Raw genomic sequence first — 19,893 nt, forward strand, 5'->3', positions numbered from 1 at the left:
TAAAGCCTCTGAGTTCACATTGGCATAACCTATGTATGGCATTGCTAGTCAGACCACGCTCATGCATGCTATCACTGAGCATTGGGTGGTTAATTAGGCTCATGAGAGTCAGCATGACCAACTGCATCATTGAGTGGATTCAGTGTTTGAGGAGGGGTGTTAAAAAATATGGCAAACACCTTCACTAATATGATGTGTAGGGCACATACCTTGTAACTAGCACTATGCACTAAAGTCATAGATTATGGGCAAATGGATACAAAGGTTATTATGCAATCTTACCATGATGTAAAAGAGTCATTTAGGAGCTCAACATCAGCCAAAGGGGTCGTGATCCCTTGATTAGGTAGCATTGGTGTGATTAGCAAGATTCTAGGGTTGGTGGTCACTTTTAGGTGCTTGAATCTAGGAGGGAAGGTGGAGATGATTTAGATGATGATTAACACCTAATCTTGAGCTTAATCCTCATGTACTTCAGCCTATATAAAGAGGCTCTCATCTATTGAAATCAACACATTTTATTGCCCCTCAACATAGTAAATGGGAATGAGAAGAAGCCAAGGACTCTTGCTGATGTTCCTTGTTGGGAAGTAAGAGATGACAAAGCTCGTGCCATCATCACATTGGAGCTTGATGACACTTACATTCATCATGTGGATGGATGCGAAACTTCCAAGGAAGTTTGGGACCAACTCACAACTCTATTTGGGGCTCGATCTAAAAGTTCAAAGTTTGGTTTGCTCATTGAATTTTTTAAGCTAGAAATGAAGTCTGGCACATCCCTAGCCTCACATTTGAACTACATGAAAGGCCTATTAACACAACTTGCAGGAATAGGTCTTAAGATGGATGAAGATGTCTCCATTGGTGTATTACTTAAATCTTTACCTGAAGAATATGACCATGTGGTCACAACCTTGACCAATATGCCAATATCAAAGCTTGTGGACATTGAAGCATCTCTTCTTGAGGAGGAGAGAAAACTAAAGACCAAGCAAATGGAGTCTCCATCGTCATCAACCTTGTCTACTGAAAATGCTTATTATGCAAGATCTAGTAGGTATGGCAAGAACAAAGGCAACTTCAACAAGGGCTACAACAACAACAATCTTAGTTGTGACTTTTGTCACAAACCTGGCCATGTAGAGAAGAATTGTTTTGCCAAGAAGAAGATGCAACGAGTCTACATCATGGAAGAAGTGCAGCAGGAAGAAGACCAAGAAGAAGAAAAAGATGAAGACAAGGGCCACCATCATGAGGCCCTATCTATGATTAGATCAAATCATTTATTCTAAAGTGCTAAAAGCAAGGGCATGCCCTATACACATGGGTGTCCTCTTCACTCATACATGTAGCCACGTCTTGTCACACTCTTCTAAAGTCGTCCCATACCTCTTTTGTACGCATGACTAAAGCCTCTGAGTTCACATTGGCATAACCTATGTATGGCATTGCTAGTCAGACCACGCTCATGCATGCTATCACTGAGCATTGGGTGGTTAATTAGGCTCATGAGAGTCAGCATGACCAACTGCATCATTGAGTGGATTCAGTGTTTGAGGAGGGGTGTTAAAAAATATGGCAAACACCTTCACTAATATGATGTGTAGGGCACATACCTTGTAACTAGCACTATGCACTAAAGTCATAGATTATGGGCAAATGGATACAAAGGTTATTATGCAATCTTACCATGATGTAAAAGAGTCATTTAGGAGCTCAACATCAGCCAAAGGGGTCGTGATCCCTTGATTAGGTAGCATTGGTGTGATTAGCAAGATTCTAGGGTTGGTGGTCACTTTTAGGTGCTTGAATCTAGGAGGGAAGGTGGAGATGATTTAGATGATGATTAACACCTAATCTTGAGCTTAATCCTCATGTACTTCAGCCTATATAAAGAGGCTCTCATCTATTGAAATCAACACATTTTATTGCCCCTCAACATAGTAAATGGGAATGAGAAGAAGCCAAGGACTCTTGCTGATGTTCCTTGTTGGGAAGTAAGAGATGACAAAGCTCGTGCCATCATCACATTGGAGCTTGATGACACTTACATTCATCATGTGGATGGATGCGAAACTTCCAAGGAAGTTTGGGACCAACTCACAACTCTATTTGGGGCTCGATCTAAAAGTTCAAAGTTTGGTTTGCTCATTGAATTTTTTAAGCTAGAAATGAAGTCTGGCACATCCCTAGCCTCACATTTGAACTACATGAAAGGCCTATTAACACAACTTGCAGGAATAGGTCTTAAGATGGATGAAGATGTCTCCATTGGTGTATTACTTAAATCTTTACCTGAAGAATATGACCATGTGGTCACAACCTTGACCAATATGCCAATATCAAAGCTTGTGGACATTGAAGCATCTCTTCTTGAGGAGGAGAGAAAACTAAAGACCAAGCAAATGGAGTCTCCATCGTCATCAACCTTGTCTACTGAAAATGCTTATTATGCAAGATCTAGTAGGTATGGCAAGAACAAAGGCAACTTCAACAAGGGCTACAACAACAACAATCTTAGTTGTGACTTTTGTCACAAACCTGGCCATGTAGAGAAGAATTGTTTTGCCAAGAAGAAGATGCAACGAGTCTACATCATGGAAGAAGTGCAGCAGGAAGAAGACCAAGAAGAAGAAAAAGATGAAGACAAGGGCCACCATCATGAGGCCCTATCTATGATTAGATCAAATCATTTATTCTAAAGTGCTAAAAGCAAGGGCATGCCCTATACACATGGGTGTCCTCTTCACTCATACATGTAGCCACGTCTTGTCACACTCTTCTAAAGTCGTCCCATACCTCTTTTGTACGCATGACTAAAGCCTCTGAGTTCACATTGGCATAACCTATGTATGGCATTGCTAGTCAGACCACGCTCATGCATGCTATCACTGAGCATTGGGTGGTTAATTAGGCTCATGAGAGTCAGCATGACCAACTGCATCATTGAGTGGATTCAGTGTTTGAGGAGGGGTGTTAAAAAATATGGCAAACACCTTCACTAATATGATGTGTAGGGCACATACCTTGTAACTAGCACTATGCACTAAAGTCATAGATTATGGGCAAATGGATACAAAGGTTATTATGCAATCTTACCATGATGTAAAAGAGTCATTTAGGAGCTCAACATCAGCCAAAGGGGTCGTGATCCCTTGATTAGGTAGCATTGGTGTGATTAGCAAGATTCTAGGGTTGGTGGTCACTTTTAGGTGCTTGAATCTAGGAGGGAAGGTGGAGATGATTTAGATGATGATTAACACCTAATCTTGAGCTTAATCCTCATGTACTTCAGCCTATATAACGAGGCTCTCATCTATTGAAATCAACACATTTTATTGCCCCTCAACATAGTAAATGGGAATGAGAAGAAGCCAAGGACTCTTGCTGATGTTCCTTGTTGGGAAGTAAGAGATGACAAAGCTCGTGCCATCATCACATTGGAGCTTGATGACACTTACATTCATCATGTGGATGGATGCGAAACTTCCAAGGAAGTTTGGGACCAACTCACAACTCTATTTGGGGCTCGATCTAAAAGTTCAAAGTTTTGTTTGCTCATTGAATTTTTTAAGCTAGAAATGAAGTCTGGCACATCCCTAGCCTCACATTTGAACTACATGAAAGGCCTATTAACACAACTTGCAGGAATAGGTCTTAAGATGGATGAAGATGTCTCCATTGGTGTATTACTTAAATCTTTACCTGAAGAATATGACCATGTGGTCACAACCTTGACCAATATGCCAATATCAAAGCTTGTGGACATTGAAGCATCTCTTCTTGAGGAGGAGAGAAAACTAAAGACCAAGCAAATGGAGTCTCCATCGTCATCAACCTTGTCTACTGAAAATGCTTATTATGCAAGATCTAGTAGGTATGGCAAGAACAAAGGCAACTTCAACAAGGGCTACAACAACAACAATCTTAGTTGTGACTTTTGTCACAAACCTGGCCATGTAGAGAAGAATTGTTTTGCCAAGAAGAAGATGCAACGAGTCTACATCATGGAAGAAGTGCAGCAGGAAGAAGACCAAGAAGAAGAAAAAGATGAAGACAAGGGCCACCATCATGAGGCCCTATCTATGATTAGATCAAATCATTTATTCTAAAGTGCTAAAAGCAAGGGCATGCCCTATACACATGGGTGTCCTCTTCACTCATACATGTAGCCACGTCTTGTCACACTCTTCTAAAGTCGTCCCATACCTCTTTTGTACGCATGACTAAAGCCTCTGAGTTCACATTGGCATAACCTATGTATGGCATTGCTAGTCAGACCACGCTCATGCATGCTATCACTGAGCATTGGGTGGTTAATTAGGCTCATGAGAGTCAGCATGACCAACTGCATCATTGAGTGGATTCAGTGTTTGAGGAGGGGTGTTAAAAAATATGGCAAACACCTTCACTAATATGATGTGTAGGGCACATACCTTGTAACTAGCACTATGCACTAAAGTCATAGATTATGGGCAAATGGATACAAAAGTTATTATGCAATCTTACCATGATGTAAAAGAGTCATTTAGGAGCTCAACATCAGCCAAAGGGGTCGTGATCCCTTGATTAGGTAGCATTGGTGTGATTAGCAAGATTCTAGGGTTGGTGGTCACTTTTAAGTGCTTGAATCTAGGAGGGAAGGTGGAGATGATTTAGATGATGATTAACACCTAATCTTGAGCTTAATCCTCATGTACTTCAGTCTATATAAAGAGGCTCTCATCTATTGAAATCAACACATTTTATTGCCGCTCACTTATGTTGTCATTATGCTCATCATTATGCTAATTACTTCTTGATTAGTAGCTTAACTTCATCTTCTTCATTTCTATTCAACTATGCAATGGAGCTAGTGTTTGATCCTCCTTAGAATGGTTTTTAACATACCACCTAAGAGGGAGATTGACCATGCCATAGTACTTGAACCGAATGCAAAGGTTGTCAACAAGCCTCCTTACCGTTTGTCTAAGGTAGAAAGAGAGGAAGTGGCTAAGCAAGTGCAAGATTTGCTTGCTATGGGTCTTATTCAACCTTCACAATCTCCATTTGCATCTCCCGTTCTCTTGGTGACGAAGAAGGATGGATCCTTTCGCATGTGCATTGATTATCGTGACTTGAACAAGGTCACAATCAAGAATAGGTATCCCATACCTCGCATTGATGATCTTCTTGATGAGCTCAAAGGGGCAAAGTTCTTCACCAAGATTGATTTGAGATCGGGATATCATCAAATAAGGATGAAGGAAGGTGATGAAGAGAAGACAGCATTTAGGACGGAAAGGGGATTGTTTCACTTCATAGTGATGCCCTTTGGTCTTACAAATGCTCCGGCCACTTTTCAAGCATTGATGAATCGGATATTGGCTCCCCTTCTTTTCAAGTTTGTGCTAGTGTTCTTCGATGACATCTTGATCTATAGCAAGAGCAAAGGGGAACATCTATGTCATGTGAAGCAAGTGTTTGAAGTGTTGAGGAAGCACAAGCTTTATGCAAAGGAGAGCAAATGCACATTCATGGTCAATGAAGTGGAATATCTTGGACACTTGGTGGGTGAGAATGGCATAAGGGCTGATCCTAAGAAAGTGGCATGTGTCAAAGAGTGGCCAACACCAAGCAATACAACTCAATTGAGAGGATTTTTGGGATTATCTTCTTTCTATAGAAGATTCATGCAACATTATGCATCCATTGCGGCACCTCTTACCGACTTGCTCAAGAGGGAGGCTTTCTTTTGGGATTCCATTGCCAACAAGAGCTTCAATGAGCTCAAGGAGTTGCTCACTTCAGCCCCTATACTTGTATGTCCGGATTTTGCAAAGACATTTTATGTGAGGGCGGATGCAAGTGGTAGAGGAATTGGGGCAGTTTTGTATCAAGAGCATGGAGTCATTGCATTTGAAAGCAGAAAGCTTACCGAAAAGGAGATGGGGCTTCATGTTTATGAGCAAGAGATGCTAGCCATACTTCATGCCATCAAGAAGTGGCATCACTATCTTTATGGTGCTCATTTCAAGGTGAGCAGTGATCATAGGGTGCTGAAATTTTTCCTCTCCCAACCAAATCTTTCTCCAAAGCAAAAGAGATGGCTGGCCACACTTCAAGGATATGATTTTGAGATATCCTACACACCCGGGAAGGACAATGTAGTGGCGGATGCATTGTCTAGAATGTGGGCATGCGCTACAACTTCAATCATGGAGGTATATAGTGAATGGATCAAGGGGATTCAAGAGGAATACCTCATCAATGAAGGTGCTGCCCATATTTATACCAAATTACAGCAAGGTGATGGTGGAGAGTTTCCTCATTACAAGCTTCACAATGGTCTCTTGTGGTACAAGGATAAGGTGTATTTGGTTCCTACCTCATTCTACATACCAAAGGTGCTTCATGAGATGCATTCTTCACCACTTTCGGGCCATCTTGGTGTACTCAAAACCTATGATAAAGTGAGCAAGAGTTTTTATTGGAAAGGTATATGGGGAGATGTGAAGAAGTTTGTGATGGAATGTGCTTCTTGTCAAAAGAATAAGGATAGCCATCAACTCCCAAGTGGTTTACTTCATCCATTACCTATTCAGGATGGTAAATGGACTCACATTTCTATGGACTTCATCACGGGTCTACCAAAGACAAAGCATGGATGGGATCAAATATTTGTGGTGATTGATAGGCTTACAAAATCAGCCCATTTCATTGCTTCAAAGACCACTTATGGAGCATCTCATATTGCCAAGCAATTTTTGGAACATGTATTCAAGATACATGGCTTGCCACTCAACATAGTTTGTGATCGAGATACCAAGTTCATGGGGACTTTTTGGAGGTCATTATATGAGAGCTTGGGTACTCAAATCACTCCATCTACGGCCTATCACCCTCAAACGGGGATGGGCAAACGGAGTGCACAAACAAATGGCTTGAGGTGTACTTGAGGCACTATTGTCATGACATGCAAACATCTTGGGATGAGTGGCTTTATCTTGCTGAATTTTGCCATAATTCAAGCAAGCATTTGAGTATTGGCATGTCACCATTTGAGGCTCTCTATGGATATCAAGTACATGTGCCATCGATAGCCTTCCATGAAGACAAAGTGGTCAATCCATTGGCAAAAGAAGAGTTGGAAAGAATGAGACAACTTCTTCAACTTTGCAAGGACAATATGAAGAAGGCTCAAGATGTCATGAAGGCTAATGCGGATGTTCATAGAAGGAATGTGGAGTTTCAAGAGGGTGATTATGTGCTATTGAAGCTTCCCAAGAGTCGGAATAACACTCTCAAAGGTGTAACCAACTCAAAATTGGCTCATAGGTATTATGGACCATACTTGATTATCAAGAGGGTTGGTGATTTGGCCTACAAGTTGGATTTGCCTTCTTCGACAAGGATCCATAATGTGTTTCATGTATCTAAACTTAAGAGGTTTATGGGATCTTTGCCTCAAGAGATGGAAGAGATTCCACCCATGAATGAAGAAGGTGAGATCATTTATGAGCCGGAGAGGGTTATTGGCAGGAGGACAAGAGAGTTGAGGAATCGGAATATTGATGAATACCTTGTCAAATGGAAGCAATTACCCATGGATGAGGCTACTTGGCAATCATTGGAGTATGTCCAACAACATGGCTTACTTGTGGATGACTTTCCGTGACCAAGTGGTATGGTTTACTTGAGCAAATTGGGTAATATGAGGAGAAGTATACATGCTGTAATTTCTGGACAGCTTTGGAAAGGTCTACTATTGGGCCTATTTTTCTACTCCAACAAGCTTCATGGCGTATCCTAATGAAAGATTATGATGTGGGCTACATATGGCTGAGTGTACATATCATTTTCAGCCCAATATATGGAGTCTAAATGAAGGATTTTCAAGGGTCTTCATCGACTAGAAGGGCTGTCATAACAGTCCCACTCATACACTTTGGGCTTGAAGCTTTGTGGACTTGTATACATCCGGATTTTCATTGTATATGTGCTTTGGATGTACTTGAGAACTCTTAACCACTTCCCATTGATTACATTAGAGTCTCATACTTTGAGATTGTACATGTTATTGATTTTGAGGACAAAATCTTTGGGAAGGCATGGTTTGTAATAAAGTAGGAACTTTATTCAATAGGGTTAATAATGGGACAAGTCCATGTATAAAAGAGGGGACTTGGACCATGGTTGTAACTTTTGATGATCATTTTTAGAAATGGAAATTTATGTTTCTTGGAGCTCATGGCTTCTCTCTTGGCTTGTGGAAGGCTATTTCCATTCTCTTAGTGAGAGACTAAACACACTTAGGCATCATGTTTACATGGTGATTACTCATATTTTTCATGCATTACATCCCTTCATTCCACTCTCCCACACATGTGAAATAGGTTCCTCCTTCATGAGGGGAATCCCCCCATACTGAGGTGTCAAAAATGCATCATTTCATCTAAATATCTCTCTTTTTTAACTATTAACCTTGTCCTTAGTCAACTCTTCATCTTATGTGAGTATTTACTCATTTTTGGGAGATTTTCCTTTTATTCTTCTATTTATATCCTCCCTACATTTGGATGAATCTTATTGGTCCATAGGAACCTTAATTTAAAATTTTTTAAAAATCTGGATCCCTAGGATAATGCCTCTTGAACAGATTATACTTAATTTCTAATGCACCTTCTGAAAATCTTTTTGAACTTCTGTTTCAGGGGACCTTATTTTAATAAGATGAGATATTCTTCTATCCAAAAATATTTAAAAATTGAACTACCACTCTCTAGAAGATTTTCTCTCTCCAAGCCAAAACTGGTAGAAACAAGATCTTTTATATTTCTGAAGAGGGATTTGATTACAGGGGAAGATGCTGGACATCTTGAGAGGCTAGGTAGGAATCTTACAGGTATCCAAAGATGGAATTTCTCTAGATTTTGCAAAAGTACAAGCAGTCATAGATTGGTCTTAACCAAAGACAGTGAAAGAAGTCAGAGGATTCTTGGGATTAACTGGTTGTTCGTATAGAATTTTTATACCTAATTATGCTCTAATAGCTTTTCCCCTAACTAATCTTCTCAAGAAGAATACCCCGTTTCAATGGTCTGCGAGGTGTCAGAGTGCTTTTGAGATAAGCTGAAGACCACCTTGGTAACCAATCACGTTCTGAAGTTGCCAAATTTCTCTCTAAAGTCAATATTAGGTAATTTGGGAAAAATCTCACATTTTGGGAATCAATTACTCCATATAGTTTTGGACATATCTTAAACATACTAACTCCAAATTTGTCGGAGATCATAGATTTAGATTCTACTCTTCAAGATCTTTCCGATGATATGTCACATGAGGGGGTTTTGACAAAGTTTTGGACAAGTTCACCATGCTCCCATTTTTCAAATGGGAATGGGATTTTTCCCAAATTATCTAATATGGTGTTTCTACCCTTTGAGGTAGTAACTGATGCCAGTGGTTTTGCCCTGGGAGGTGCGCTCATGCAGGAAGGTCATGCAATGGCCTATGAATCCTGAAAACTCACAACGCATGAGAGAAATTATGGTGTCCACGACTTGGAGAGCTATGCCCGCCCTGAAGTTGTGGAGACATTACCTAATGGGTAAAAGATTCACTTTCATGATAGATCATCAGAGCTTAAAGTGGATCTTCACTCATAAGGATCTCAACATGCGCCAAAGAAGGTGGATGCAGACCCTGCAGAAATTTGATTTTGAAATCAGATACTGCCCAGGCAAAGAAAATGTGGTAGTAGCAGATGCCCTCATCAGTAGAAAAGCCTCCTTGCTTGCAATCACACTGGTGTCAAATCCATTGATTATTGAAGCAAGAGAGAAGGTCATGCAAGATAGATTCTTTGGCCCTATTGCTACTCTACTTTTGTAGGAAAGCAAAACTCCTCAGGAGTTGAACCGAGTTCAAGGGTACAGCCTGGATGAGAAAATTATGTATTATAATAGTAGGCTATGCATTCCCAATGATGAGGGAACTAAGGGTCAAATTCTGAATGAAGCCTATGATAGCCTTATAATAGTAGGCTATGCATTCCCAATGATGAGGGAACTAAGGGTCAAATTCTGAATGAAGCCTATGATAGCCTTATAGCAGGACATCTTGGTTTCATCAAGACCTACATGTCTGTAAAGAAAAGATTCTTTTGGCCTGGTCGTCTAAAAAAGGAGGATGTATTTAATCATGTACGTCATTGCGTGAATGTCAGAAAGTCAAAGCCGAGAGAGTAAAAATGTGGAATCCCACTGCCTCCTCCGCACACCGGATTCCCGATAGTAGCTGGCAGCGGAAGCAGCTCCCTCATGCGTGGGGCAGGGTTTCCCACTCGGGGCCTAGCCCTCGAATGTCTGAGCACAAGAATATGCTGGTGGTCATTCTGCAAAACCAAAACCGGGAAAATTTTCCATGCTCAAAAAACGGGGACGATTCCACCATTTTTATTTTCTTAACGATTTTTCCTAACAAAGTCAAGATACTGAACTAACCTTCATCTGAATAAACCAGATAGAAGGGGAATTATTACAGGGTAGAAGCATGTTAACGTGCACAAAAAATGCTGTCTCGACGGACAATGCTAGTTAGTAGTGCTTGTTAGCATACATTCAAGAGCCAAGAATATGTCCATTTTGAAATAAACTTTCCATAAACTATGTTAAATTTACTCGGCGCCAAATTCAAATGTAGCACTTTTCAGTTACTGAAGTCATGGTGTAGTGGATGAGTGCTCTCTCTCTCTCTCTCTCTCTCTCTCTATCTTTCTGTCTCTGTCTCTCTCTGTCTGTCTCTCTCTCTCTCTCTCTCTCTCTCTCTCTCTCTCGGTTCTCCATGATCTGTGTAAGCCAAGCTCTCTCTCTCTCTCTCTGTGATGCTGCTCAAACAGTCTCACCCTCTCCCTTTGCCTCGCATTCTCTCCGTGTAGCCCACTTCCTCCCCATCTCATAGAGTTATGGCGAACCATACCTTGCAATCTAATCTGGTAGGTTTACTTGCGCGTTCAAGGGCAGTAGATGAAGGTAGCAGAAGGGATCCTTTACAGACAATGAATCTGAACTTGGAGGACCCAACTTGTACTGCCATTAGGGATTATGAGAGACAAAGAAAGAGGAAACAACGAGAGAAGAAAAAACTTAAGCAGGTTCAGGTTCGAGAGCTTGCCTTTGAGGAGGAAAAGAAGAAGAAAATCTCTTCTGAGATTGTGGCACTGTTCAAGAGGAGGACTGAAGGAATTAGTACAGAGAAGACAAGCAAGAAATTTGGAATCTAGTATCTCATTATCCTGTCGTGCAAGCAGTGTGTCCAGAGGAGTCTACTATTCAAAGTGCAATCATGTGCAATGTTTGTAACACCTTGGCGCTTTTTGTAAAACAGCCATGTCCATGATGTTGAACTCAAAGGAGAACATGCAAATGTCAAAAGTCTCGAGACTCCTTAAAGTTTCGCGTCGATCCTTGTACAAGGCTGAATTGCGGGTGACATCGAATGTTGACGGTGGAATGTTTTCATTGGCTGCATGTCAAAAACATGCCCGTCGTAGCACAATCACAGATGAAATGAAAGAGATGGTTTACACATTTTGGAGGGATGAGACACGTGTATCCCCTAAGAAAAAAGATGTTTGTCGAAAGAGGATGGGGAGAAAAAATTACATAAAGCACCCTGTACACCTCCTTGATGAACCTCAGGTAATTGATCTAACCAAAGCACCATTATTCGAGTACACTAAAAAGCATGTGAAACTTTACAGTTAGCATACTGGTTGTTATTTACATTGTGGTTGTTTATGGTTTATTCTAGCTAGAACATGCTATACTGTATATGCTAGTTCAATTCTTCAATATGTTGATCACCTTACAGAGTGTGTTATTTATCATATTAGTAATGCTAATTAGTATACAAGCCATACTTGGAGGCACACTGTAAATGCTAGTTAGCAGACTGTGTATGCTAGTTAGCATACTCTATGTGCTAATTAGCACACTCTACATGCTAGAACATGCTATACTGTATATGCTAGTTCAAATCTTCAATATGTTGATCACCTTACAGAGTGCGTTATTTATCATATTAGTAATGCTAATTAGTATACAAGCCATACCTGGAGGCACATTGTAAATGCTAGTTAGCAGACTGTGTATGCTAGTTAGCATACTCTATGTGCTAATTAGCACACTCTACATGCTAGTTAGTATACAAGCCATACCTGGAGGCACACTGTAAATGCTAATTAGCAGACTGTGTATGCTAGTTAGCATACTCTATGTGCTGATTAGCACACTTTACATGCTAGTTAGCATGTAAATGCTAGTAAGCATGCTGTGAGTGCTAGTTCGCATATGGTAGGTGCTGATTAGCATACTGTAAGTGCTAGTTAGCATACTCTAAGTGCTAGTTAGCATATTCTAAGTGCTAGTTAGCATACTCAAGGTGCTAGTTAGCATAATGTAGTGCATCTTAGCATACCGTACGTAAGTGCTAGTTAGCATATGATAAGTGCTAGTTAGCATATGATTAGTGATAGTTAGCACTCTGTATGTGCTTATTAGCATACTGTGAGTACTAATTAGCATACTTTAAGTGTTGGTTAGCATACTTTAAGGGCTACTTAGCATACTGAACGTGCTAGTTAGCACTGTTTGTGCTAGTTAGCACTGCTTGTGCTAGTTAGCACACTGAATGTACCAATTAGCTAACTGAATGTGCTACTTAGCATACTGAATGTACCAATTAGCCTATTGAATGTGTTAGTTAGCATACTGTCAGTGCTAGTTAGCATTCTGCAAGTGCTAGTTAGCATACTATGAGTGCTAGTTAACATACTGCACATGCATGGAAGCATACTGTAAGTACTAGTTAGCATACTATAAGTGCTGGTTACATACAGTATGCTTCCGTGCGCATGGCCTGTATATTAAGGAGACTAACACTTTCGAATTAAAAATCAATCTTTTATGCATCTTTCTATGCATAATTTCATTTTAAATTAAAATGACACTTTTGAATTAAAATTCAATCTTTTATGCATCTTCCTATGCATAAATTCAATTTGGATGAGAATTGACATTTTTGAATTAAAAATCCATCTTTTATGCATCTTCCTATGCATAAATTCAATTTGGATGAGAATAACGCTTTTGAATTGAAATCTTATTCTTTTATGCATCTTCCTATGCATAAATTCAATTTAGATGAGAATGATACTTTGAATTAAAAATCAAACTTTTATACATCTTCTTATTCATAAATTCAATTTAGTAGGAATTATACTTTTAGAATAAAAGAATTTCTCTTATGCATCTAAGTTATGCATAAAATCCATTTATGATGAAAATCACACTTTTAGTATAAAAAGAATATCTTTTATGCATACCGCTATTGATGAAATCCAATATGATAAAAGTAACACTCTTACAATAAAATAATCAACTTTTATGCATACCTCTATGCATGAAATTCAATTATGATAAAAGTGACACTTTTATAATAAAAGAATCAACTTTTATGAATACCTCTATGCATGAAATTCAATATAATAAAAGACACACTTTTATAATAAAATAATCAACTTTTATGCATACCTTTATGCATGAAATTCAATTATGATAAAAGTCACACTTTTATAATAAAATAATCAACTTTTATGCATACCTCTATGCATGAAATTCAATATAATAAAAGACACACTTTTATAATAAAATAATCAACTTTTATGCATACCTTTATGCATGAAATTCAATTATGATAAAAGTCACACTTTTATAATAAAATAATCAACTTTTATGCATACCTTTATGCATGAAATTTAATTATAATAAAAGTCACACTTTTATAATAAAATAATCAACTTTTATGTATACCTTTATGCATGAAATTCAAATATGATAAAAGTAACACTTTTGATATAAAAATTTATCCATTATGCATACTTCTATGCATAAAATAAAAATGATAAAAGTAACAGTTTTGATATAAAAATTTATCCTTTATGCATACTTCTATGCATGAAAATAAAAATGATAAAAATAACACTTTTAATATAAAAATTTATCCTTTATGTATACTTCTATGCATGAAAATAAAAATTGATAAAAGTAACACTTTTGATATAAAAATTTATCCTTTATACATACTTCTATGCATGAAAATAAAAATGATAAAAGTAACACTTTTGATATAAAAATTTATCCTTTATGCATAATATAAAAATTTAATTTTTCCATGATTACAATGAAATTCTTTTAATTAATCTAGGATGATAATTCCTAGAATATGGTAGGAAGTCCTCTTTTCATGCTTTGAATGAAATTATTTTATATGTAAATTTTTACAAAATTTTACCATAGCTCCGCTGTGCTATGACTGATAAATCTCAATTATTTTAAAAGATAAAGCTTATCTTTAAGGGAATGATTAGAATGATCCCTAATTGGATCATTAACCCATAATGGATTGAATAAAAAATAATCATGAAATATATAAACTAAAAGCATAGAAAAAAAACCATTAATTTGGTCTCAAGCATAGATTAATCTTGGATTAAGAAAAAGCTTTATGAAAAGCTTCATTTGAATTGAGAATGGGTCATGAGTATGACCATTTCTTGAGTGAGAGAGAGAAATTACATAAAAACCATTAGAATTAAGCATAAATAGAAATTTATGTAATTCTTTACTATCATTAATCAATTAACCTCAATAGCATTCATCAAATTATGTAACTCTTCACTACTATTCATCAATTAACTTCAATAGCATTCAAAAACCATTCCAATTAAGCTTCTCAAGCTTGAGAGGGGTTAAGAAGAGAGAAACATTGAGAAATTATAGAAAAGATCAAAATTCACCATTTGCCTTACAAATTGCTTTGTTCACGGTAGAGGCCCCCAACCAATCAATCGGTTTAGTATGTTGATGGAGCCACCAATGGGGATTGAAGAAAGAGGGAAGTGTCAAAAACTAGTGAATTATTAATGAATTCACAGTTCTTGGCTTAGGTGGAGTAGAGTATCAGTGCATAAAAACATTGTTGAGTTTCAACAATGGGGAAGGTCTCTATTTAAAGGAAAAAGTGAGCTCCTAACCAAACAAACTGATTCTAGAATTTTCCAACTCAGTTTGGTCAATTTTTGACCATTTTTAGGTCAGTTGAGCTAACTTTTTGCAACTAGACTTGAATTAGGAGAGAGGAGAGATGAAATATCTCAATTTTTATGAGTTTAAAACTCATTCAAGCATGTGAAATATGCACCTCCTTTAATGGACTCCCCTTCCTTACATATGTGTCAAAATGGAATCATTATACCCAAAATATCTCATATTTTTAATATTGCTCATAGTTTTTTACTAATAAACCTTGTACATTTTCAACTCTTCATCTTATGTGAGCATTTACTCATTTTTGGATACTCAAAATATCTCATATTTTTAATATTTCTCATAGTTTTTTACTAATAAACCTTGTACATTTTCAACTCTTCATCTTATGTGAGCATTTACTCATTTTTGGATACCCAAAATATCTCATATTTTTAATATTGCTCATAGTTTTTTACTAATAAATCTTGTACATTTTCAACTCTTCATCTTATGTGAGTATTGAAGGGACTCCCCTTCCTTACATATGTGTCAAAATGAAATCATTATACCCAAATATCTCATACTAATAAAATTACTCATAGTTTCTTACTAATAAACTTTGTACATAGTCAACTCTTCATCTTATGTGAGCATTTACTCATTTTTTGGGTATCTTCTTTTACAAAATTGGATTTTTCTCCTTCCCACACATGGATTGATGCTATTGGCTCATAGGAACCTTAATTGGACCATAATCCAAAAATTTTTGAAAATCTAGACCCTTAGGCTAAGGTCCTTTATACCCATTTCTAATTAATTTCCAATTGCACATTGGAAAGTTCTTTTTGAATTTCTGTTTTAGGGGAATTCATTTTAATAAGATGAGATATTTTTCTATCCAAAAATATTAAAAATCTGAATATTCTCTCTCTAGAATATTTTCTCTCTCTAGGTTAAAACAGTTAGAAACAAGATCTTTTATATTTCTGAAGAGGGATTTAATTACACGGAAAGATGCTGGACATCTTAAGGGGCTAGGGAGGAATCTTACATTCTCTCCCACTTGAAAAACGCGAGATGCCCTCATCTCGCAAAATTGGTGGTAATTTCGCAAGATGCACGAATATGAGATTGAGAGAAAATTTAATTAAGATTAACCACCAAGAAAAGTCTCAAAGAGAGTAAGACTCAAGGCAAGAACAAATATTTCAACTTTATTCACTCTTGAAACATATACAGTAGAGATAGAAGAACTCTTTACACTTCCATAAGCCCGTCCATCATATGGTCACAAAAGCAGCACTCACAAGCTGCACATGTATAAGGTAACTCATCTATGGGGATAATTCGGCTGGTTATTGCAGCACCTATCTCATTGGTATGAGGTGACCTATTAAAAGGACTTCTGAGAGGTAAGCCAAAAATAGGATAAAGGCATATCTTCTGATGAGGAAGAAAACACGCTAGTAAGAAGATCCGCTCAGAAAACCCAATATGCCTTGATCTCATCACGCAATAGTATCGGGGACCCAAACCCAAACCTTCAATAACCATAGCTAAGCAGACATTGTTACGGAAGTGCTGTCGCCCCCACGGTGTTACCCTAGTTATATCTCGACAGGTCCGCCATTTGGTCTGAGCTACAGAAGTTCCCAAGTGAGGGAAAAGTGAGTGCTCATACAGTTCTATAAAATCCTTCTTCACAGACTCGCTTGCGTCTTGAAGGTGAGAAATCATCATGGATAAAACCAATTCCTGCTGCCAAGCCATGAAGGAGATTAAGAAAGAAAGGAGATCGATGGAAGTAAGATTACTGTGAGTGACAAGTAAGTGTTACGACTTATATAAAGGAAGGAGCTAGCGTAACCTAGAAGCCAACGGTATCTTGTCACTGAAGTTTTACTGTCTTTCCATGATTTGGGTTTGGCACATATTTCTATAGAAGGTTCATATGAAATACATTATGAACTTTGAGATGATGAGGTAGAAAAAGCTCATAGGCTAAGTCACCTACTTTCATTGAAATCCGATATGGCCCACAATATCTGGGGGATAACTTCTTATACTTCCTAAGAGATAAAGAACTTCTTTTGGGCCGTACTCGAATGAAGACCATATCTTCTTCTTTGAATTCTCTGACTGCCCTCTTTTTATCTGCATACTGCTTCTGTCGATCCTGGGCAGTCTTTTAATTGATGACCAAAACCTTGGCATCCAAAACACCGGTTCTCACTTTTGAACTCATCGTTCATAATCCTTAAAACAGGTGGGACTTTTGAGAAGTATTCTGGGGAAAGGGTCTTCCTTTTTTAAACAGAATCTTTCTTTTATTTAGAGAGGGAATAATTATAAGATTAGAAAGGGAGGTTCTTACTCCTGCATACCTCGAAGGCTGGGGAGGAATCTTACATTCTACCCCACTTAAAAAGTGCGAGATGTCCTCATCTCGTAAAGTAGAGGAAAACTCTTTTTCTTAAGATCCAATTTATTCTGGGGTTCCTTATATTCTGGTCAACCCAACAGAATACGGGGATAAATATCCCTTATATAGAACTCATCATTAAATAACAATTCATTTCAGATCATATCATTCATATCTTTAACACGATAATGGTCCATTAGATCAAAAAATTTTCTTTCTGAACATTCCTCCACGGGAATTTCAATCAAGCAAGTTCTCAATTTGTCATCCCTTAACTTGATATACCGAGTCAAGTGTTAACAGTAGCACTTTGACAGCACAATCCACTAATCTCATAGTGATTTGCTGAATTCATTATCATCATTCTAGTTATGAGTATCATCACAGGGACTCGTCCCATTCATCCTCATTGTGGTGTCGCTCAGGTTATTATATTTCAACTAAATTTCAAAAATCATCATTTTTCAATCAGAATCCAAATCAATTCATCAATTCTCAAACAGAATTAAAAATCATATCAACCACATTCGAAATCATCATCTGGATAGCATTAACGCTTATAATTTCAAGTCTTAGATTTACTCGTATATACTGTCAGTAAAGAGCTGCAGTTATACTCTTGGTATATACGGGTAGTCACGGCCCTTGGAATTATAAGGTAAATACCATCATGTCTAGGCCTCAAGCAAGCCAGGGATTCTATATAATTGCAGTACTTCCATCTGAAGACCCAATTACCAAATTACGAATTTCAGTTTGAATATCAAATTGTATGACTTGTATCATACAATTACAACCTTTTTGTGTTTCTTGATAAATTTTTGACATATTTGTCTTTTCAGTTGATCTTTATTAGCCAAATTACTCTGATACCAACTGTAAGATCCCTATCCCCACCGCGCAATGGATTCGGATGCTAGCAGCGGAAGTAGCACATCTTGCGAGGGGCAGGGTCCCACACTCAGGGCCTCGCCCACCACGGATATCCGGACAAGAGAATAATCCGTCGGTTTATCCAAAACGAAAACCTTGGCATCCAAAACACCGGTTCTCACTTCTGAACTCATCGTTCATAATCCTTAAAACAGGTGGGACTTTTGAGAAGTATTCTAGGGAAAGGGTCTTCCTTTTTTAAACAGAATCTTTCTTTTATTTAGAGAGGGAATAATTATAAGATTAGAAAGGGAGGTTCTTACTCCTGCATACCTCGAAGGCTGGGGAGGAATCTTACACGGTCTCAGTCATTCGGGCTGCATGGAGTCCAATGCAGATGTACATGCAGCGTTTGCATCAGCAGAGGCGATGAAACTAGCAGGGGTTGCATGGCTTCATGTCAAACTTTCAAAGGTGTCACACATCTATGGCATTCTTGTCAGTCCAGCATACCTTGCAACAAAATAGAAAGGCCTAGCAGCCTTAAACTGTGAGGCAGCACCATCTGACCAGACCTAGTGAGGTTTTGGAGTGACACCTTCTCTCTGTAACCAACCACAATGCAGCATAAAACAATGTTGGGGGACAAACAATGTGTCATGCACTTTGTCATCTGATATGAAGAAGTGGATTTTCTTGACTACTTCCCCTTCCCTGCGGTAGTATGTTATGTGCACAAAAATAGTTACTTGACTTGAGTGCCAATGCATGGATTGAATCTCATTTTGCTCCTTGAATGCATGGATTGAATCTCATTTTGCTCCTTGAATGCATAGATTTTTGCAAAGTCTACAACCGACACAACCACATCGTCAAGAAATCTAAGAATACAATCCTTGAAATGTTGTGCTTGCCATCGAGTGATATAGTTATGTTTGATAAAAACCTTCAGCTTGGTCTGTAAGAGTTGAAGAAACTCCCAGCACTGCATTTTTTTAGTCACAAGATCTTTTCTCTTTTTTTTGTCTCCCTGCTTATCTGTTGCCTCCACATATGCAAACAATTTTACAAAGATATTCTTACCTGGGCTTTGTGTCTCTAAGCAGCATGTTTCTAGCTTTTTCACACCACATTTCTTACATTCGCCCATCAAACACTCACTACTGTGGTAACCAGCATCTATCTGCTTGATGAGCTGGTTCTTCTTTGGATCAGGACGACATGGCAAGGGAGAGCATGACGGTGCAGGCGCAGTTGCTAAAAGATCGTTGACACATGAACAGCTGAAGCCTAATGGGGCCACTTTAAAGTGTGCTATAGATGTGGTTGCCTATTGCCAAGCCAACCTATCAAAGGGAGCAGCTGCATCATATCCTCTAAAAGAAAGGGAATGTGCCCGTGTGTTTTGGGAGATCAAAGTAGGTGATGTAAACAGGGAGGTTAAATGGAATTGTGCCACGGTTGAGAAGTCTCGCACCTTGCATGCTTTTCGCAGTCACAACCGGCAGGATGCAACTACCATTG

This window comes from Cibotium barometz, chromosome 3, assembly GCF_041138505.1.
Source record: "Cibotium barometz isolate CiBa-2024 chromosome 3, ASM4113850v1, whole genome shotgun sequence".
NCBI lineage: Eukaryota > Viridiplantae > Streptophyta > Polypodiopsida > Cyatheales > Cibotiaceae > Cibotium > Cibotium barometz.